Here is a 23,036-nt window from a genome sequence, read left to right as displayed (position 1 = left end):
GCCAGCACAGGCCAGTGTTATTTGTTTGCAGCGTTCCTCCTGCCCCACAGCACGACTGAACAAGTGAGCCTTAAAAAGTGTCCACCACCATCCCCTTGTGTCTGGGCGGAAATTAGACACTTAAGAGACCAGCAAACAGAAGAAGCTAAAACAGAGGGAACCACTTTGGAAGTGACAGAAGAATTCCAGCTCCACCCACCAGAACACCGACACAAGCTTCCCTAACCAGGAAACCTTGACAAGCCACCAGTCCAACCCCACCCACAGCAAGGAAACTCCACAATAAAGAGAACTCCACAAACTTCCAGAATACGGAAAGGCCGCCTCAAACACAGCAATATAAACAAGATGAAGAGGCAGAGAAAAGGAACAGGATAAATGCCCACCAAACCAAACAAAAGAGGAAGAGATAGGGAATCTACCTGATAAAGAATTCTGAATAATGATAGTGAAAATGATCCAAAATCTTGAAAACAAAATGGAGTTACAGAGAAATAGCCTGGAGACAAGGATTGAGAAGATACAAGAAAGGTTTAACAAGGATCTAGAAGAAATAAAAAACAGTCAATATATAACGAATAATGCAATAAATGAGATAAAAAACATTCTGGAGGGAACCAACAGTAGAATAATAGAGACAGAAGATAGGATAAGTGAGGTAGAAGATAGAATGGTAGAAATAAATGAAACAGGGAGGAAAAAAGAAAAACGAATTAAAAGAAATGAGGACAATCTCAGACCTCTGGGACAATGTTAAATGCCCCAGTGTTCGAATCATAGGAATCCCAGAAGAAGAAGACAAAAGAAAGACCATGAGAAAATACTTGAGGAGATAAGAGCCGAAAACTTCCCTAAAATGGGGAAGGAAATAATCACCCAAATCCAAGAAACCCAGAGAGTCCCAAACAGGATAAACCCAAGGTGAAACACCCCAAGACACATATTAATCAAATTAACAAAGATCAAACACAAAGAACAAATATTAAAAGCAGCAAGGGAAAAACAACAAATAACACACAAGGGGGTTCCCATAAGGATAACAACTGATCTTTCAATAGAAACTCTTCAGGCCAGGAGGGAATGGCAGGACATACTTAAAGTGATGAAAGAAAATAACCTACAGCCCAGATTACTGTACCCAGCAAGAATCTCATTCAAATATGAAGGAGAAATCAAAAGCTTTACAGACAAGCAAAAGCTGAGAGAATTCAACACCACTAAACCAGCTCTCCAACAAATGCTAAAGGATCTTCTCTAGACAGGAAACACAGAAAGGGTGTATAAACTCGAACCCAAAACAATAAAGTAAATGGCAACGGGATCATGCTGCTGCTGCTATGTCGCTTCAGTCATGTCTGGCTCTGTGCGACCCCAGAGACGGCAGCCCACCAGGCTCCCCCGTCCCTGGGATTCTCCAGGCAAGAACACTGGAGTGGGTCGCCATACTTACCAATAATTACCTTAAACGTAAATGGGTTGAATGCCCCAACCAAAAGACAAAGACTGGCTGAATGGATACAAAAACAAGACCCCTAAATATGTTGTCTACAAGAGACCCACCTCGAAACAAGGGACACATACAGACTGAAAGTGAAGGGCTGGAAAAAGATATTCCATGCAAATAGAGACCAAAAGAAAGAAGGAGTAGCAATACTCATATCAGATAAAATAAACTTTAAAACAAAGGCTGTGAAAAGAGACAAAGAAGGACACTACATAATGATCAAAGGATCAATCAAAGAAGAACATATAACAATTATAAATATATATGCACCCAACATAGAAGCACCGCAATATGTAAGACAAATGCTAACAAGTATGAAAGGGGAAATTAACAATAACACAATAATAGTGGGAGACTCTAATACCCCACTCGCACCTATGGATAGATCAACTAAACAGAAAATTAACAAGGAAACACAAACTTTAAATGATACAATAAACCAGTTAGACCTAATTGATATCTATAGGACATTTCACCCCTAAACAATGAATTTCACCTTTTTCTCAAGCACACATGGAACCTTTTCCAGGATAGATCACATCCTGGGCCATAAATGTAGCCTTGGTAAATTAAAAAACATTGAAATCATTCCAAACATCTTTTCTGACCACAATGCAGTAAGATTAGATCTCAATTACAGGAGAAAAACTATTAAAAATTCCAACATATGGAGGCTGAAAAACATGCTGCTGAATAACCAACAAATCACAGAAGAACTCAAAAAAAGAAATCAAAATATGCATAGAAATGAATGAAAATGAAAACACAACCCAAAACCTGTGGGACACTGTAAAAGCAGTGCTAAGGGGAAGGTTCATAGCAATACAGGCATATCTCAAGAAACAAGAAAAAAGTCAAATAAATAACCTAACTCTACACCTAAAGCAACTAGAAAAGGAAGAAATGAAGAACCCCAGGGTTAGTAGAAGGAAAGAAATCTTAAAAATTAGGGTAGAAATAAATGCAAAAGAAAATAAACCATAGCAAAAATCAACAAAGCCAAAGCTGGTCCTTTGAGAGGATAAATAAAATTGACAAACCATTAGCCAGACTCATCAAGAAACAAAGGGAGAAAAATAAAGTCAATAAAATTAGAAATGAACATGGAGAGATCACAACAGACAACACAGAAATACAAAGGATCATAATAGACTACTATCAACAATTATATGCCAATAAAATGGACAACTTGGAAGAAATGGACAAATTCTTAGAAAAGTACAACTTTCCAAAACTGAACCAGGAAGAAATAGAAAATCTTAACAGACCCATCATAAGCAAGGAAATTGAAACTGTAATCAGAAATTTTCCAGCAAACAAAAGCCCAGGTCCAGACGGCTTCACAGCTGAATTCTACCAAAAATTTAGAGACGAGCTAACACCTATCCTACTCAAATTCTTCCAGAAAATTGCAGAGGAAGGTAAACTTCCAAACTCATTCTATGAGGCCACCATCATTCTAATGCCAAAACCTGACAAAGATGCCACAAAAAAAGAAAACTACAGGCCAATATCACTGATGAACATAGATGCAAAAATCCTTAACAAAATTCTAGCAATCAGAATCCAACAACACATTAAAAAGATCATACACCATGACCAAGTGGGCTTTATTCCAGGGATGCAAGGATTCTTCAATATCTGCAAATCAATCAATGTAATACACCACATTAACAAATTGAAAAATAAAAACCATATGATTATCTCAATAGATGCAGAGAAAGCCTTTGACAAAATTCAACATCCATTTATGATCAAAACTCTCCAGAAAGCAGGAATAGAAGAACATACCTCAACATAATAAAAGCTATATATGACAAACCCACAGCAAACATTATCCTCAATGGTGACAAATTGAAAGCATTTCCCCTAAAGTCAGGAACAAGACAAGGGTGCCCACTCTCACCACTACTATTCAACATAGTTTTGGAAGTTTTGGCCACAGGAATCAGAGCAGAAAAAGAAATAAAAGGAATCCAAGTGGGAAAAGAAGAAGTAAAACTCTCACTGTTTGCAGATGACATGATGCTCTACATAGAAAACCTTAAAGACTCCACCAGAAAATGAGTAGAGCTAATCAATGAGTATAGTAAAGTTGCAGGATATAATCAACACACAGAAATCCCTTGCATTCCTATACACTAAAAATGAGAAAATAGAAAGAGAAATTAAGGAAACAATTCCATTCACCATTGCAATGAAAAGAATAATATATAGGAATATATCTACCTAAAGAAACAAAAGATTATATATATATATATATATATATATATATATATATATATATATAACTATAAAACACTGGTGAAAGAAATCAAAGAGGACACTAATAGATGGAGAAATATACCGTGTTCATGGATTGGAAGAATCAATATAGTGAAAATGAGTATACTCCCCCAAAGCAATCTATAGATTCAATGCAATCCTTAACAAGCTACCAATGGTATTTTTCACAGAGCTAGAACAAATACTTTCTAGCAAATACTTTTTGTATGGAAATACAAAAAAACCTCGAATAGCCAAAGCAATCTTGAGAAAGAAGAATGGAACTGGAGGAATCAACCTGCCTGACTTCAGGCTCTATTATAAAGCCACTGTCATCAAGACAGTATGGTACTGGCACAAAGACAGAAATATAGATCTATGGAACTAAATAGAAAGCCCAGAGATAAATCCACCAGCCTATGGACACCTTATCTTTGACAAAGGAAGCAAGAATATACAAAGGAGAAAAGACAATCTCTTTAACAAGTGGTGCTGGGAAAACTGGTCAACCGCTTGTAAAAGAATGAAACTAGAACATTTTCTAACACCATACACAAAAATAAACTCAAAATGGATTAAAGATCTAAACGTAAGACCAGGAACTATAAAACTCCTAGAGGAGAACATAGGCAAAACACTCTCCGACATAAATCACAGCAGGATCGCCTATGACCCACCTCCCAGAATATTGGAAATAAAAGCAAAAATAAACAAATGGGACCCAATTAAAATTAAAAGCTTCTGCACAACAAAGGAAACTATAAGCAAGGTGAAAAGACAGCCTTTAGAATGGGAGAAAATAATAGCCAATGAAGCAACTGACAAATAATCTCTAAAATATACGAGCAACTCCTGCAGCTCAATTCCAGAAAAATAAATGACCCAATCAAAAAATGGGCCAAGGAACTAAACAGGCATTTCTCCAAAGAAGACATACAGATGGCTAACAAACACATGAAAAGATGCTCAACATCACTCATTATTAGAAAAATGCAAATCAAAACCACAATGAGGTACCATTTCATGCCAGTCAGAATGGCTGCTATGCAAAAGTCTACAAGCAAAAAATGCTGGAGAGGGTATGGAGAAAAGGGAACCCTCTTACACTGTTGGGAATGCAAACTAGTACAGCCACTATGGAGAAGAGTGTGGAGATTCCTTAAAAAACTGGAAAAAGTACTGCCGTACAACCCAGCAATCCCACTGCTGGGCATACACACCGAGGAAACCAGAGTTGAAAGAGATACGTGTGCCCCAATGTTCATCGCAGCACTGTTTATAATAGCCAGGACATGGAATCAACCTAGATGTCCATCAGTAGACGAATGGATAAGAAAGCTGTGGTACATATACACAATGGAATATTACTCAGCCATTAAAAAAATACATTTGAATCAGTTCTAATGAGGTGGATGAAACTGGAGCCTATTATACACAGTGAAGTAAGCCAGAGAGAAAAATACCAATACAGTATCAGTTCAGTTCAGTTTAGTCACTCAGTCATGTCCAATTCTTTGTGACCCCATGAATCGCAGCATGCCAGGCCTCCCCGTCCATCACCAACTCCCGGAGTTCACCCAAACTCATGTCCATCGAGTCGGTGATGCCATCCAGCCATCTCATCCTCTGTCGTCCCCTTCTCCTCCTGCCCCCAATCCCTCCCAGCATCAGAGTCTTTTCCAATGAGTCAACTCTTCACATGAGGTTGCCAAAGTATTGGAGTTTCAGCTTTAGCATCAGTCCTTCCAAAGAACACCCAGGACTGATTTTCTTTTACTAATGCATATATATGGAATTTAGAAAGATGGTAATGATAACCTTGTATGCAAGACAGCAAAAGAGACACAGATGTAAAGAACAGTCTTTTGGACTCTGTGGGAGAGGGTGAAGGTGGGATGATTTGGGAGAATGACATTGAAACATGTATATTATCATATGTGAAATGAAGCGCCAGTCCAGGTTCATTGCATGATACAGGATGCTCGGGGCTGGTTCACTGGGATGACCCAGAGGGGTTGTATGGGGAGTGAGCCGGGAGCGGGGTTCAGGATGGGGCACATGTGTACACTCGTGGCGGATTCATGTCGATGTATGGCAAAACCAATACAATGTTGTAAAGTAATTAGCCTCCAATTAAAATAAATAAATTATAAAAATTGTTACAAGAGGCAAGGAGGAACACTAAATATTGATTAAAATGTGAACCCATCAGTAAGATATAAACCTAGGGACCTAAAAACAGAACTCTAAAACATAGGAAGCAAAAATTGAGAAGTGAAAGCAGAATTATACAGTTCTAAAATAATAGTTGGAGATTTCAATGCTGTACTTTCCATATGGATAAACAATTAGAAGATCAGTAGCAAATAGGGGAGTTGAACAATACTCTAAACCAGCTACATCTGACAGACATAAACAGACACTCTCTACAACATCAGCTTAGTAGTGTTTCTGCTGAACAGATTTTCCCAAGAACTTTGTGGATCTTCTGTTAATGTCAGTGGGAGTAACTCCTCTAGGCAAAAGCCAGATTTATAGATCTTTTGCAGACAAACCCTTCTAAGCTTTGCCCTCCTGCTGAAATAGTAGGAAACAGTACCCTTAAGCTTCCTAGAGGACTTCTAATTTGGTTGATATCTGTGAGGGAAATCCTTATCCTCTTTTTTGGGGAGGGTGTGGTTAAAATGATTTTTATTCATTTATTATTATTTTTAATTGGAGGATAATTGCTTTACAGTATTGTGTTGGTTTCTGCCATATATGAACATGAATCAGCCAAGTATACATATGTCTCCTCCCTCTTGAACCTCCCTCCAACCTATTATCCCACCCCTCTAGGTTGTCACAGAGCAGTGGGTTGAGCTCCCTGCATCATATAGCAAATTCCCACTGGCTATCTATTTTACATATGGTAATGTGTGTTTCCATGTTACTCTCTGAATTCATCTCAACCTCTCCTTCCACTATTGTGTCCACAAATCTGTTCTCTTTGTTTCCATTCAGTTCAGTATAGTTGCTCAGACGTGTCTGACTCTGCAACCCCATGGACTACAGCATGTCAGGCCTCCCTGTCCATCACCAACACCTGGAGTCCACTCAAACTCACATCCATCAAGTCGGTGATGCCATCCAACCATCTCATCCTCTGTCGTCCCCTTCTCCTCCTGCCTTCAATCTTTCCCAGCATCAGAGTCTTTTCCATTGAGTCGGCTCTTCACATCAGGTGGCCAAATATTGGAGTTTCAGCTTCAGCATCACTCCTTCTAAAGAATATTTAGGACGGATGTCCTTTAGGATGGATTGGTTGTACCTCCTTGCAGTCCAAAGGACTCTCAAGAGTCTTCTTTAACACCACAGTTCAAAACATCAATTCTTCAGCCCTCAGCTTTCTTGATAATCCAACTCTCACATCCATACATGACTACTGGAAAAACCATAGCTCTGACTAGGTGGACCTTTGTTGGCAAAGTAATGTCTCTGCTTTTTAATATGCTGTCTAGATTGGTCATAACCTTTCTTCCAAGGAGTAAGCATCTTTTTATTTCATGGCTGCAATCACCATCTGCAGTGATTTTGGGCCCCCCCAAAAATAAAGTCAGCAACTGTTTGTTTCGACTGTTTCCCCATATATTTGCCATGAAGTGATAGGACCAGATGGCATAATGTTAGCTTTCTGAATGTTGAGTTTTAAGCCAACTTTTTCACTGTCCTCAACTTTTTCACTTTCATCAAGAACCTCTTTAGTTTTTCTTTGCTTTCTGCCATAATGGTGGTGTCATATGCATACTGAGTTTATGATATTTCTCCTGGCAGTCTGGATTCCAGCTTGTGCTTCATCCAGCCTGGCATTTCGCATGATGTACTCTGCATATAAGTTAAATAAGCAGGGTGACAATATACAGCCCTGACATACTCCTTTGTCAATGTTGAACCAGTCCATTGTCAATGTCCAGTTCTAACTGTTGCTTCTTGACCCGCATACAGGTTTCTCAGGAGGCAGATCAGATGGTCTGGTATTCCCATCTCTCTCAGAATTTTCCGCAGTTGTTGTCATCCACACAGTCAAAGGCATTGGCATAGTCAATGAAGCAGAAGTAGATGTTTTTCTGGAACTCTTTTGCTGTTACTGATGATCCAACGGATGTTGGCAATTTGATCTCTGGTCCCTCTGCCTTTTCTAAAACCAGCTTGAACATCTGGAATTTGATGGTTCATGTACTGTTGAAGCCTAGCTTGGAGAATTTTGAGCATTATTTTACTAGCATGTGAGATGAGTGCAATTGTGTGGTAGTTTGAGCATTCTTTGGCACTACCTTTCTTTGGGACTGGAATGAAAACTGACCTTTTCCAGTCCTGTGGCCACTGCTGAGTTTTCCAAATTTGCTGGCATATTGAGTGAAGCACTTTCACAGCATCATCTTTTAGGATTGTTTCCATTGCTGCCCTGTAAATAGGTTCATCAATACTAGTTTTCTAGATTCCATATATATGTGTTAATATACCATATTTGTTTTTATCTTTATGACTTACTTAACTCTGTATAATAGGCTCTAAGTTCATCCACCTCATTAGAACTGGCTCAAATGCATTCCTTTTAATGGCTGAGTAATATTCCATTGCATATATACACCATAACTTCTCTATCCATTCATCTGTCAATAGACATCTAGTTTGCTTCCATGTCCTAGCTATTATAAATAGTGGTGCAGTGAATATTGGGGTATGGTGTCTCTTTCAATTATGGTTTTCTCAGGATATATACAGCCCAGTAGTAGGATTGTTGGCTCATATGGTAGTTTTATTTCTAGTTTTATAAGGAACGTTTCTCCTTAAAACGATAGGAAGGCCTATTTTTGTGCCTGATTCCTTTACCTTTTAATCTTTCTGAAGTTTTAGGGAAAAGTTGTACAATCATACTAAACAGAGATTAATAAGACTGTGAATCTCTCTATTCTTACAGATGGTGAGAAATTTCAAAATTGTAAGGTCTTGATTTCTTTTTGTTTAACAGTTCTTTCCTCAATTTATCATCCTCCTCTCACATATTATCATAAATAGAAAAAAGAATTCAAGAGCCACTTTTAACCCTTTACTTGGAAGTCTCCCTAAGTATAAAACCAGCTTTTAAGTATTTTCTTGAACATAACTCCAGGATATAATTTTGCTAAGTTTTTTTTTTTATCACTTTGTAACAAGAGTCTTCCTCCTTCTGTTTCTAATAACATGTTCCTCAATTTCTTCTGAACTCTCACTGAAGCATACTTAAACATTAGATTTCTACCAACAGTCTGTTGAAAACATATAGGCTTTCTCTCAAAGTCTCTTCAAGTCTCTGCTCACTTGACTCATTCAAAGCTATGTCCAAGTTTTTAGGTATCACTTCTAGGCATCAAAATCTGTTTTATTTTTATACTGTTGTATAATGGATTACCACAAACTTAGTATCTCAAAACACAGATATATCCCAGTTTCTGTCAGGAGTCTGGCATGACTTAGCTGGGTGCTGTACTCGATGTTTTATAAGGCAGCACTCCACGTGTTGACTGAGCTGTATTTTCATCTAGAGTTTCAACTATAATAGCTGCTCTTAGCTTATACATATTGACAGAATTAATTTTCTTGTGATTTTAGGACTGTTCACAGTTCCTGGCCACATTATCTTTTCCATAGGCCTTCCTTTAACATGATAGCTTACTTCGGTAAGTCACCAGGAGGGAAAATTATTTCTAAAGAAGGGCTGAGTCTCTCTTTAAGGCCTTTTGCCTGATTAAGTTGAGCCTATCCAGGATAATCTTCCTTTTGGTTAAAGCAAAATCAATTGGTTTGAGTCCTTAATTTTATCTGAAAATTTCTTCATCTATGTTACATTCTATTCTTTAGCAGCAAAGGGAGGTCATTAGGTAGGCCTTGAATCATGGAGCTACACTCATCTGCGTGCCAAGTGGTAAAGTATATGTGAAGTCCTCAGTCCAGTATTTGACGTATACTAAGAGCACAAGCTGGAATCAAGATTGCCGGGAGAAATATCAATAACCTCAGATATGCAGATGACACCACCCTTATGGCAGAAAGTGAAGAGGAACTAAAAAACCTCTTGATGAAAGTGAAAGAGGAGAGTGAAAAAGTTGGCTTAAATCTCAACATTCAGAAAGCAAAGATCATGGCATCTGGTCCCATCACTTCATGGAAAATAGATTGGTAAACAGTGGAAACAGTGTCAGACTTTATTTTTGGGGGCTCCAAAATCACTGCAGATGGTGATTGCAGCCATGAAATTAAAAGACGCTTACTCCTTGGAAGGAAAGTTATGACCAACCTAGATAGCATATTGAAAAGCAGAGACATTACTTTGCCAGCAAAGGTCCGTCTAGTCAAGGCTATGGTTTTCCAGTGGTCATGTATGGATGTGAGAGTAGGACTGTGAAGAAAGCTGTGTCCTGAAGAACTGATGCTTTTGACCTGGGGTGTTAGACAAGACTCTTCAGAGTCCCTTGGACTGCAAGGAGATCCAACCAGTCCATTCTGAAGGAGATCAGCCCTGGGTGTTCTTTGGAAGGACTGATGCTAAAGCTGAAACTCCAGTACTTTGGCCATCTCATGCAAAGAGCTGACTCATTGGAAAAGACTCTGATGCTGGGAGGGATTGGGGGCAGGAGGAAAAGGGGATGACAGAGGATGAGATGGCTGGATGGCATCACTGACTCAAGGGACATGAGTTTGAGTGAACTCCGGGAGTTGGTGATGGACAGGGAGGCCTGGCGCGCTGCGATTCATAGGGTCGCAAAGAGTCAGACACAACTGAGTGACTGAACTGAACTGAAGAGCTCAATAAATGTTAAGACCTCCTATCTTTTGATCTTTCTAAAGTCTCTGTTGGAACCACAGTCTCAGTGCTCAGAGGGATGTGGGACTCAATGAGGTAAATCCCACTGAAGGGGAGGCAGATCTAAAAGAGTTTGCCACTACCTAGCCAAAGGAGAATCAGATTCTCTTAATTATAAGAGCATGCTTCACAGTTTAGGAAAATCTGGAGAGGGGAACTGTTAGTGGAGACTTGAAGACCTAAACCAGAGAACTTGGTAGGAATACATATATAGATCAGGTTCCAGGGAATTTTTCAGTGCATCAGGGTAGAGTATAGAAAGGAATTAAGAGAGAAGCATAGCCCGGGGAGTGTATTCCATTCAAACAAGTAAGATGGCTGTTATATGGAGATACATATAACCTTCCAGATATCCTTTTAGTTGACCAAAGGGACTTGGAGTTTAGGTCGTTTAGGATTATAACTGAGCTATTCTGTACATGAAATTCTTTTGGTGCCTATACCTATTCCAGACAGTAAAGGCAAATTTTAAGAGACGATATTCAGTTAAGATTGCCCTATGAACTAAAGTAACCTGAAAAGTGGCAAGTGTATCTGGGTAAACATCATGAAAAGAGACAAAGGCTGTTTTAATGGGATGAATAAATTCCAAGGACTAGAGCATTCTATGGGACCAAGAATGGAAATGTAGTTAAAAGAGAAGCTCCCCAAGGTAGAAGCAGGTTCCAATCTCCAAGAGACCATGAAGACTGAAAGTAGAATGTCAGACCCACCACTCCAGGGAGAATAAATATAGGGTTAATGATAATATGTCAAGTCCAATAAAGATTGGGAAGCTTACATACATTGGAGAATGAAAGGAAAGATCAAGACTTAAGGGTCTAAATTAAGGCCAAGGTTTTTTGTTCGTTTGATTTTTACTTTAACTAGAAACTACATACCACAACTGCAGTCAGGAACGCTGATCCTGTAGGTTTTCTTTCAGAAGTGACTTTCCATCTCCTGAAGCTTCTGCCATGAGATAATAGGAAATAGCAATTTGGAAATTTCCAATTTCCAATGAGGAAATAATAGGAAACAACAATATGGAAATTGCTGCAACATGGAAAATAACTTTCAAAATTTTGGAAAGTTAATGGAGATGCTGTTTGTCTTTTCTGCTAATGTTTTAGCAATTCTCTTATTTTCTTGTCTCAAAATGGGGAGATGCTTTCCTTTAGGAGATGTGGGAGACTGTAACCCAAAGAAGGCTTCTTCAGCATTTGAAATCCCATAGTCATTGACTTCCATATAGGTTAGGAATGAACAAAAAATGTAGAACAGTAGTTGTAGTGGCTTTTTCCTTCTAGGACTTTTAGACTAAGCCTACTGACCGAGAATTCTCAGAGCTGTCAGTTCAAGAGCACAGACAAAGACACATAGGGAGGAGGTTAGACTTGTCAATGATTGTCTCCACTGGATGGTCTGGTTCACATTTGGACACATATTGTTGTGACACTGGAAAGCTGGGAAGTCTGTCTGTCCTGTTACACTGTCAGACTCCTGTCATTCTTCATTCTGCATGAGTAACTGTGCCGAGTGTTGGGTAGGAGTTGAATGTGTCAGAAGACATTTTTCAAGATTACCTTCCCTGAAGGGAACTGGCACACTATGGATATATCCCCACATTAGGAGATGATCTGCCTGTGACTTGAAAGCATTGGTTTATACCCCAATGGACACAACCTTTGATCACCAAGCAGCATGGTAAAAGTAAGATTTTATATTGACTACAGAAAGTGCAATGTGGAAGTCAATCCATATATTTAATTCTTGCTAAAGACTGAATCCTTGGTATCTATTGTAATCTAACAAAATGATCTCTGCTGAAGATGAATGCAGAGGCATTTACTAGGTGTATGTAGTTCCAGAACACACTAGTATTTTCCTCAAGAGTAAATCAATTTTATAGTTGAGTTGTATACCAGGATCCCTCCTTTCCACCTCCAACTAGAGTGTCTGGAAAGAAGTCCTTTGAAGTCACATAAAAATCATGTTTGTCAGTTCCAGCAAAGATCTAGTAATAGTAATAGTCATAGAACTATATCATTGTTGAAGATCCTGTTTTGTCTTTTATTGACTTTTTCTGAAAGAAAAATACATATAAAATAGTGTGTATATTTGAACACTTGTGTATAAGGCACTTGTTCTAATAGTTTCCAATGTCAATGAGTCATTCTTTGTAGCTTTGTGTGCCTCAGAGCTGATACTGGTATTGTGTCAATGAAAGAGAACTAGAGGTATGTGTAGTAGGAAGAAGGATGAGGAGAAGAAAAGGTTCTTTTAGTTCTTGTCTGCTTTGGTATTGCCTACAGTGAAGGCCTTTTGGGCTAGAGGTAGATTATTTACCCATTCCTTATGGTGCTGGAAAGATTTTATCAATGGTTTCTCTACCTTGCTTATCATATGAAAATGAAGTGAAATGTTAGTCTCTTAGTTTCGTCCAACTCTTAGTGATGCTATGGGCTGTAGCCTGCTAGGCTCCTCTGTCCATGGAATTCTCCAGGCAAAAATACTGGAGTGGGTTTTGTTCCCTTCTCCAGGGAGTCTTCCAAACCCAGGGATCAAACCCAGGTCTCCTGCATTTCAGACAGTTTCTTTACCATTTGAGTCACCAGGGAAGTATATAGTTTTGGTCTATTTGCGTGCCAAATTATAGATAGATTTAAAGAAGGCAAGAATCTATTCAAAAAAAGGCAGAAATTGCAGCAAATTAATGCAGGTGTTAAGGATTGTAATGTCCTCACTCTTCTGACTGATTGAATTTGACTTGGTTTTAAACCAATTTAAAGTTAAAAACATGAGTTAATCTTTCAAAGTAGTTGTCCTCAGACTTTATATTGAGTAATGATTACCTGAGGACATCTTAAAAATGTGGATTCCCAGCCCCACTCACAGAGAATCTGACATGGAGGGTCTAGCTTATTGCTCAGGAACTATGGTTTTTACAAACACCTCAACTTTCATTTTACAAATGCTGCCAAGTGATGAATCACATTAAAAAAAAAAAAAAAAACTAAAAAACTCTCTTCTAGGAAAACATTTTTTAGTGGAGAAAAGGTGGGAGTGTAAAAACTAAATTTGCCATTTCTGTTGGCCTGAACATGATGATGTATCATTTGACTCTCTTTATTTCTTAGTTTCCAGTTGAAGTACTGTTTCTATCTCAGTATTTGAATGAATACACATGAAAATTCAACTGCTGTCCTAGAACGTTCAGCTGAGTTAAATTTTTTAAGACTTTAACTTCAAAGGATAAAGAAATGGAAAGGCCTGTGCAGAGGTATAAAGCTTTTTAAGGAGACAGGTAAGCTAGATCCAGAAGTGCTGCTGACATGGGACTGAGTCTAATATGGTCAGAAAAATTACTTGACATTTCTGATAATTTCAGAAATTATCAAAGAAAAAAAAATAGACTATTTCCCAGAGCTGTAGTAGGCCTGATTGTCCATAATGAAAATTTAGATCAAATGTTGTATGAAGTTAACAACAACAGAAACAACTCTGTTTACTAGATGCTGGAAATGCTCTCCTATTCGTAGAATAGATAGTAAGGAGTTTGAATATTAAGCAAATGAACAGTCTTGGTTATTTACAGATATGTTATTAATAAAAGCAGACGGATGTCAGAGTTCCCAGTAGCAGCCTGGTATTGCTACATGATATTACAGCACTATTTTTAATATTCTTAAGGAATATGATTTGGGTCCTAAGATTATCTGCCAACCAAATTAGTAAAGGAAAAAGTAAAGCTACTGGTGTAAATGATTTTTATTGTATAAGGTAAAAATTGAAAACAGTTATAATGAAAATTCTAGCTAGTTCATACAAGCAATGAATGCTTGAGAGGGTATGGAGAAAAGGGAAACCCCTTGCACTGTTGGTGGGATTGTAAATTGATACAGCCATTAAGGAGAACAGTATAACTATTCCTTAAAAAACTAAAAATAAAACTAAAATGTGACCCAGCAATCCCACTACTGGGCAATTACACAATGAAAACCATATTTCAAAACGACACATGCACCCCTGTGTTCACTGCAGCACCATTTACAATAACCAGGATATGGAAACAACCTAAGTGTCCATCAACAGAGAAATGGATAAAGAAGAAGTGGTACATATACACAATGGAATATTATTCAGTCATAAAAAGGAACAAAATTGGGTCATTTGTAAAGAAGTGGATGGACCTAGAGACTTTTATACAGAGTAAATTAAGTCAAAAAAAGAAAAACAAATATCATATATTAATGTATAGATGTGGAATTAGAAAGAATTGCCATAGATGATCTTATTTATAAAGCAGAAATAGTGACACAGATGTAGAGAACAAATACACAGATAGGTATCAAGGGGGAAAGGAGGATGGGATGAATGGGAAGTTGGGACTGACATATACATACTATGTATAAAATAGGTAACAAATGAGAGCCTACTGTATGGTTCAGGAAACTGTACTCAGTGCTCTGTGGTAACCTAAATGGGAAGGAAATCGAAAGAAGAGAGGATATATGTATTTGTATAGCTGATTCACTTTGCTATACAGTAGCAACTAATACAATATTGTGAAGCAACTATACTTCAATAAAAACTTTAAACATTCCAGTTAGCTCAATACAACATGAGGTGGTATAGGTGAGGATACTGTGTGTGTGTGTGTGTGTGTGTGTGTGTGTGTGTGTGTGTTTGGTGGTAATGAGAGTGAAAATGTACCAAGGTGGTAAAAATTTATTTTTGAATGTGACAGATAAGAATGAAAGTTAGTAATGACATAAAAGGGTGATTCCTTTCTCTCTGTGTGTGTGCATGCTCAGTCATGTCCAACTTTTTGTGACCACATGGAATGTAGTCCCCCAGGCTTCTCTGTCCATCATCCTAACTAATGAAATCATAAAATGAAATAAAGAAATCTCAATTGATATCACAAAAGTAGACAAGAAAAAAGGAAGAAATTATGGGTACATACAAATAAGTGACAGGAATAAGTCAAGTTTCTCATCCTTATGTATATGCCAGCAGAACTGTGTGTAAACATACATCAAGACATATCCACCAGAATGTTCATAGCACCACTATTCATCAAAGTGAAAAATTGGAAATAATCCTGATGTCTTTTCACAATCACATGGAAAATAAAAAGCGACATATTCATAGAATGATAAAAACAATATCATGGTGATACACAACAATATGGGTAAATCTCACAATTTTAAAGTTTTGAAACAAGCCAAATACAAAAGAATACAGATAATATGATTCCATATACAGAAAGATAATTATCTGCCAAAATTAATTTGTAATATCTCAAGTCTGAGTAATGACTAGTGTAAACTGTTAGGAAGTAGAGAAATTAATGATAAAAGTAGCTAAGAGTATGAGTGATTGTTCTGGAATATGGGCAGTGTTCTAATACACCATCTGGGCATGCTTATGTGGTCAATTTGGGATACTTCATTAAACTATAGATACTGGTAGACTCTAATCTCATGGCATGATCTTCTCTATGGTTTGAGAAGTCATTGGTCAGTGGAGGAAGGATCAAAGAGACCAGGAGAAAAGACCAAAGCAGTCTTTGTTCCATGCCAGGAGGACTGCCAAGTTAATCTGTGTTGTTCCTAATTAGGGTGAAGTCACAGGCACATGTTTTATGGTTATTGGGCTCAAATCTTTCATAGTCACATAAACAGAAAGCAGAGAATCTCAGACCTTATATGGAAAACCCCCTGAGAACCTGTCTGTTATTTCCTGAGCTATAAAGCCTGAACATGGTCAGTCTGAGACAGATTTGAGGGTACAGTTGAACAGGACTAGAGGAAGACTTGTAATTCTTTAGGATAAGAGTCAGGCCACTGGGAAATGGAGATTTTCAGAGACTAGAAGGTAAATTTAGGCTTATTATTAAATGACGTGTCTCCTGTAAAAAAGGAGAGCATAATTCTTTGTTTAATTTCCTGTTGTCTAAGAAAAACACAGATAAAGTTGTGTGGACATCTGTGTGACAGGAAAATAACATCAGATAACTTGTATTCAGAGATCTTCTTGACATCCCCTAACTCAAAGTTTCCTTTCTATCACACCTCAGGTTCTAAAGAGGAAGACTGGAGAATAGGCCTTTCAGCCATGTTTAGCAGAAATTCAGTAGAAGGGATATAGTTGATGACATAGATGTTATAAAGGTTCAGATATTTGTTCATTTTTCTAATCTATACTGATCTCTCTAGCTTGTTAAAGTTCATGAATACTATTATTTCCAACTTGCTGAGACTGTCAGGAAGCTTTGAGCTATTCAAACTCAAGATGTTTTCTCTCAGAAATAGGAATTTTTTTGACTCTTTTGTCCTAAGTAAATTGCACATGCATATGTGGTTTGGGTGTGTATATAAAAAAGAAAGAGGTCATTACATTGTCTCATTTTAAGACTTGTATACAGCTACCAAGAACGAGATGGTATTAATGAAGACAGATAAAAGTCAATGGAAATGGAAGAGTACAGAGGATCTAGAAATACACTCATACATATATGCTACACCGATTTGCAAAGAAGAGTGGAAAATCTATTCAACAAATGGTGCTGGGACAATTAGATATCCATGTTGAAAAAACCTGATCATTGACCCTGCTTTATACCACACCCAAAACAGCTCATCACACCACACCCAAAATAACTCAAAATAAACCAAAACTTAAATGTAAAAATTAACCTATTAAATTTCTGAATGAAAGAAGAGTGAAAAATATTAATATTCATGGCCTTGCAGTGGGCAAAACTTTCTTAGGACACTAAAATCATGAGCCATAAAAAAACTGATCAACTAGAGAATCAAAATGAAAAATTTGGCACTATGAAAATTACATTAAGACAATTAAAGTTCCAACTAAAGAATGGAAGATTTTCTTTTTTATTTATTTTTTTTAATTTTATTTTATTTTTAAACTTTACATAATTGTATTAGTTTTGCCAAATATCAAAATGAATCTGCCACAGGTATACATGTGTTCCCCATCCTGAACCCTCCTCCCTCCTCCCTCCCCATTCCATCCCTCTGGGTCGTCCCAGTGCACCAGCCCCAAGCATCCAGTATCATGCATCGAACCTGGACTGGCAACTCGTTTCATACATGATATTTTACATGTTTCAATGCCAAGATTTTCAATGAATATATCTGACAAAAAACTGGTATCCAAATTATATAAAGACTCTTTCAGTTCAATAATATGTAAGAGAATGTAGTAAGAATAGGGCAAAGTGTTTGAATAGCTGATTTCATAAAAGAAGATGTTGAGTGGTCAGTAAGTGCATGAAAAGATGGTCAACGTCATTAGTCATTAGGGAAATTCAAATTAAAACCGCAATGACAAAACACAACAAACTCATTAGAAAGGCTACAATTAAGAAGACTGACCATATCAAGTGTCAGAGAGGATGCAGAGCCCCTAGAACAGCCTCACTATTGGTAGTAACCATTTCAGAAACTTGTTAAGCACTTGTGAAACATGCACACACCATATGACTCAGACATTTCACTTCTAGATATCTATCCAAGAGAATTAAAATTTTTGTCCACACAATGATTCGTGTATAGATGTTCATAGTAGATTTTTGCATAATAGTTAAAAACTGGAAATATTCAAAATGTCCATAAATAGATAGATACTGGGTTGGCCAGAAAGTTCTTTTGGGTTTTTGTGTAACATCCCCTGAATGAACTTTCTGGCCAATCCAATAGCTAAACGAAATATGCTATACAATAAAATACTGCTTAATAATAGAAATGGATAACTATTCATACAAGCAACAACATGGTTGAATTTAAAATTTATTATGCTGTGTGAAAGAAGGCATCAACGAAAGAATACTTATTGTATTATTCTATTTATATAAAATGCAAACTAATTTATAGTAACCCAAAGCATATCTGGTTGCCCTGGACTGGAGCAGAGGGAGGAATAGACTGCAAAGGGGCACTGTAAATTTTGGGGATCTTGAAAATATTTTCTGTCTTGATCATGGGAATGGTTTCAAGGGTTTAGTGGTTTCACCTTGGCAAAATTCATCAAAATGTGTACCTTAAATGGGTGCATTTTTGTGTGCATAGGTTATTTCTCAATAAAATTGACATAAAACTAAGAAAATAATTTTAAACTAGGATAGAAGAAGCCACATGTTTCCATCTTCTGTGGGACCTTTCAAGTGCAAGAACACAGGTTCATTTATGTGGGAATATATGCTTACACTTCTACATGACTTCCTTGAGACCATTTTATTCCTATATTCTAATTTGCTTTTAGACTAGTGAGGCTTCTGGGAGCATTCTAAAACCACGTAGAAAGAGAAGATCTTTTCCCTTTCCTTGGTTTTTACATTTTTGTCTTTATGTACCTAGCGATTAGTAACAAATGCCTTGGCTACAGTTGAAACATGAGACATTGTCTTGAGGACAGAAAGAAACTGAACTGGGACCTGAACCAGGAGCAGCAGAGTGTTTAGAGGATGTTTTTGGATAACTGAGGAGACTGAAGAAAAAAGTTGAATCCCTGGGGGCCCAAGGAAATGTGAAACCATCATGGAAACAGCCTAGGACCGAGTCGCACTTCTTACCAGCAGGTGAGACCCTTGAGGTGGAATATAAGTGCATCCCAGCTTGCACCCAGTAACTTGTTTAAACCTCTCTGCCTTTTGTTTTCTCAACGCATCCATTCTATTGCCATCTTCCCAGTGTCTTAGGCCCCAAAAGAGTCTAGTTTCATTCTTCTTCATTCTCTTTTTCACTTCCCACAATCAAACGACTCATCTTCATAATTTTACATATAATTTACACTTACTGGTCTACTCCTAAGTGCCAGGCACTTTTTGAGACAATGGGGTTAGAGAGATAAATACGAAAAAGGCCGAGTAGGTCCTTTGAACCAACAGTCCAGAAGCATTGAGAGGGGTCTATGAATGCAGGAAAGATCACATCAAAGAGAGCATTAGTTGAGGCTCTTCTCACGTTTGGTGACGTCCCTTTCCATTTCTACAGAGTGTAGAAGCTATGTGGTCAGAACTTCCTCATCTTCAAAGATTGTCACCTTCAAATTAAGACTGTATTATCCATTCTTGTGTTCTTCCCTCTGGTCCCTAAGGAAGAGGCATCCCTAACCTCTTTGCAATACTAACTTTGTCCTCTAAATCCTGCTGCTACTCACTTCCCTTGGGCTTTTTCTTTTTTTTTCTTTATCTTGGGTCTAAAATATCTTGAATATTCTACTTTTGTTGTTGCTTCACTTTGGATAAGAAAACACACATCTTCCTATTTTGTTTAAATATAGAGTGGATCTTGCCTCCTCCATAAGCTTTTCTTTATATGTCTTTTATTGCCAGATTTCTCTAAAAGGAATTTCAAATTTTGCACTTCTGGCTCAGTAAATGTTTGTTGATGAAACAAATAGCTGAATGCATCCTATCCACTTATTATTATTTAGGTTCACTTCTGCCCTTTTTCTAGAAGAAGTTCTTTAGAAGCCTGATATTCACATTCTAATTATCAAGTCCAGGGAGCCTTTCCAGCTTTCTATCCTGTTAAATCTGGGAGCTCCTCTTTGTGGACCATCTCTCCTCTCGTGTACCCATCATGATAATGTGTCTTTGAGTGAATGAGATCATACAAGTACCACTGATTGGAAGTTTGGTAAAGATTTTTTAAATGTCAGCATTTATTTCACACATATTTATTGAGGGCTTTCAGCATGCTGGGAAATGTTTTAGGTACTGTGTGTTGACCAATGAATAAGGCAGGTTAGCTCCCTGCCTCTACAGTGTTTACCTCTGCCTGAGGGAAGCAGACTATAAACCTCAAAATATTTGAAGAAGGAAAATAATTTCAGGTTAAGTGTTAGCAAAGAAACAATCAGATAATTGGATGGAGAGTAACCTGAGACTGCTTTTGATCATGTAGTTAGAGAATATGTGTTTAAGGACTCTGCTGCTAATCGTGAGCTGCTTTAGGCTCTTTATGCAGTGCCTAGCCTTTTCCAGTTTCTATCAAATATCATGATCTACCAGTGACACCACTGGGTATTTATCTAAAGGAAAAGAAAATACTAATTTGAAAAGATCCTCTCCATCCCTGACCAGGTTCATTCCAGCATTATTTACAATAACCAAAGTTGAAAGCAACATAAATGTCCATTGACGGATGGATGGATAAAGAAAGTGTGGTACAGTTCTAATGGAATATTATTCAGCAAAAAAAGAGAGAGAGAAAGAAATCCTGCCATTTGTGACAACATGGTTTGACCTTGAGGGCATTATGTTAAGTAAAATGTCAGACAAAGATAAATACCATATGATCTCACTTACGTATAGAATCTAAAACAAAACATAACATAACCAAAAAGGAGCTAAATGATACAGAGAAGAGATTGGTGGTTGCCAGAGGGTGGGGGAGAAGGATGGAAAATGGGTGAAGGAGGTACAAAGGCTGAAATTTCCAGTTATAAAAGGAATGAGTCCTGGGAATGTTATGTGCAGCATGATGACTATAGTTGATAATACACTATTGTGATTTGAAAGTTGCTAAGAAGACCTCAGCACTTTTCATCATAAGGAAAAGTAAACTATAACCGTGTGGTGATGGTTGTTTACTAGGCTTGCTGTGGGTTATCATTTTGCAATATATACACATATGGAATCATGTCACACAGTTTAACTAATATTATATGTGAATTATATCTCAATAAAAAAGAAAAAAGTAACAAAATGTTAGCTTGCCTCTTAAACTCTACCTCCTACTGTAGATTTTACTATTTCTGTAGGTCCTCTTTGAACTTGGATTTATGGTGTTGGATGGCTTATCCAGTTAGAAACTTATTTTGAATTCCTAACTCTGGCCCTTTGTGGGTATTATTCCATTTTGATGGGCAAATGGTGATGTGGGCACCTTTTATTTCTTGGAAGCCATTTTTTCCTATGTCTTCACCTAAACTATGTCCCTCTTAGTAACCTACTAAATACCAGGCATTAGTTTGCACTATTTGACTACTCTGTATAAGAAGCTCTGGAATCTGTATCTCTGTCCTTGTATGGTCCACCTTTCACAGTGCATCCTGAAACTCATAGGTAAGTCATTTACTTGTTTACAAAACTCTAAACATCCTTATTGGTTTATGATATGATCAAATTACTTGTCCCCAGCATTCAATCCCCCTCACAATCTGGCAACAATCAACCCAGTCCCCCCTTTTTTTCTTTGAAGTGAAGTGAAGTGAAGTCGCTCAGTTGTGTCCGACTCTTTGTGACCCCATGGACTGTAGCCTACCAGGCTCCTCTGTCCATGGGATTATCCAGGCAAGAATACTGAAGTGGGTTGCCATTTCCTTCTCCAGCGGATCTTCCCGACCCAGGGACTGAAACCGGGTCTCCAGCATTGTAGGCAGACACTTTACCATCTGAGCCTTCTGTTATGATATTACTTCTCTCTTATGGTTTGATTTCCTGGTAGCAAGGCAGGTGGCATCTTAGCTCCCCCACTGGGGATCAAACCTCAAAAAGCAAAGTCTTAACCACTGGACCGCCAGGGAAGTCCCAACCCAATTCTTTTTACAACCACTCTTTTTCCTTTCTGAACTTCTAGTTCAGTTTCTTCCCTTAAAAGCTGTACTTTGTCATCTTTCCTCAGTCTCATAGTTTTTTTAACCCTGTATGTTGAGGTGGAGCAGAATATACCACCTCCAAATCTGCCGTTTGACATGTGGATTGTTCTGAGCAGAAGGCAATTAAGACCCAGCAGACTCAGGAAAAGCTTTTTTACCTCTCCTTGAACTGCCTAAAAGAATTATATAGAGGGCCTGTATCAGAAATTCTTGGAGAAGGAAATGGCAACCCATTTCTGTATTCTTGCCTGGAGAACTCCATGGAGAGGAGCCTGGTTGGCTACATTCCGTGGGGTAGCAAAGAGTTGGAGTGACTGAGCGACTAACACTGTACCAGAAAGAGCTATTACCAGAGACAGCTTTTTTTATCAGAAAGACATATCTCCATGGCATTGCAAACATTTGCTTACCAATCATTTGCTCTTCCCATCTTCTTAATTGTCTCCCTCCTCTTTGAAGCCCCAGACCCCTACTGCCTTCTCCTTAGCTTGAGATGGTATATATGCCTCAATTGCCAGACCATCTTTGAGTTTTGGTGGGGATTCTGTAAGTATATAATTAAACTTAACTTTGTCCTGTTAATCTGTTTTATATAAATTCAAATATTAGATCAGCAAAATATTATATTAGATGAGCATTTTCCAGGACACTATACTCCTAACCTAATTCTCCTTATTTGTTAAGCCTTCCTTTATTCTTCCAGGTCCAGTTAGTTCCACTCTTCCTTGTATTTACCATAGCACCTCTTACTTACATGAGTAATAATAAACT

At 37.8% G+C, this 23,036-nt stretch overlaps 1 protein-coding gene across 2 annotated transcripts in view; it reads right to left on the bottom strand.

The window, feature by feature from the left end:
* LOC129629034 (interferon-induced very large GTPase 1-like) overlaps positions 1–23,036 on the bottom strand; it is a 52,681-nt gene that overhangs the window by 28,604 nt on the left and 1,041 nt on the right. The window contains exon 2 of one of the 2 annotated variants that reach the window (XM_055548806.1): positions 11,534–11,603. The exons of the other annotated variant lie outside the window; for it this stretch is intronic. The gene's annotated coding sequence lies outside the window, so the exon portion shown is untranslated. The remainder of the gene's footprint in view (positions 1–11,533; positions 11,604–23,036) is intronic. 2 annotated transcript variants of the gene reach the window in all.

Source organism: Bubalus kerabau, chromosome 15, assembly GCF_029407905.1.
Source record: "Bubalus kerabau isolate K-KA32 ecotype Philippines breed swamp buffalo chromosome 15, PCC_UOA_SB_1v2, whole genome shotgun sequence".
Lineage (NCBI taxonomy): Eukaryota > Metazoa > Chordata > Mammalia > Artiodactyla > Bovidae > Bubalus > Bubalus kerabau.
Note: the sequence above shows the minus strand (reverse complement) of the source record. Positions and strands in the feature narration are given on the sequence as shown.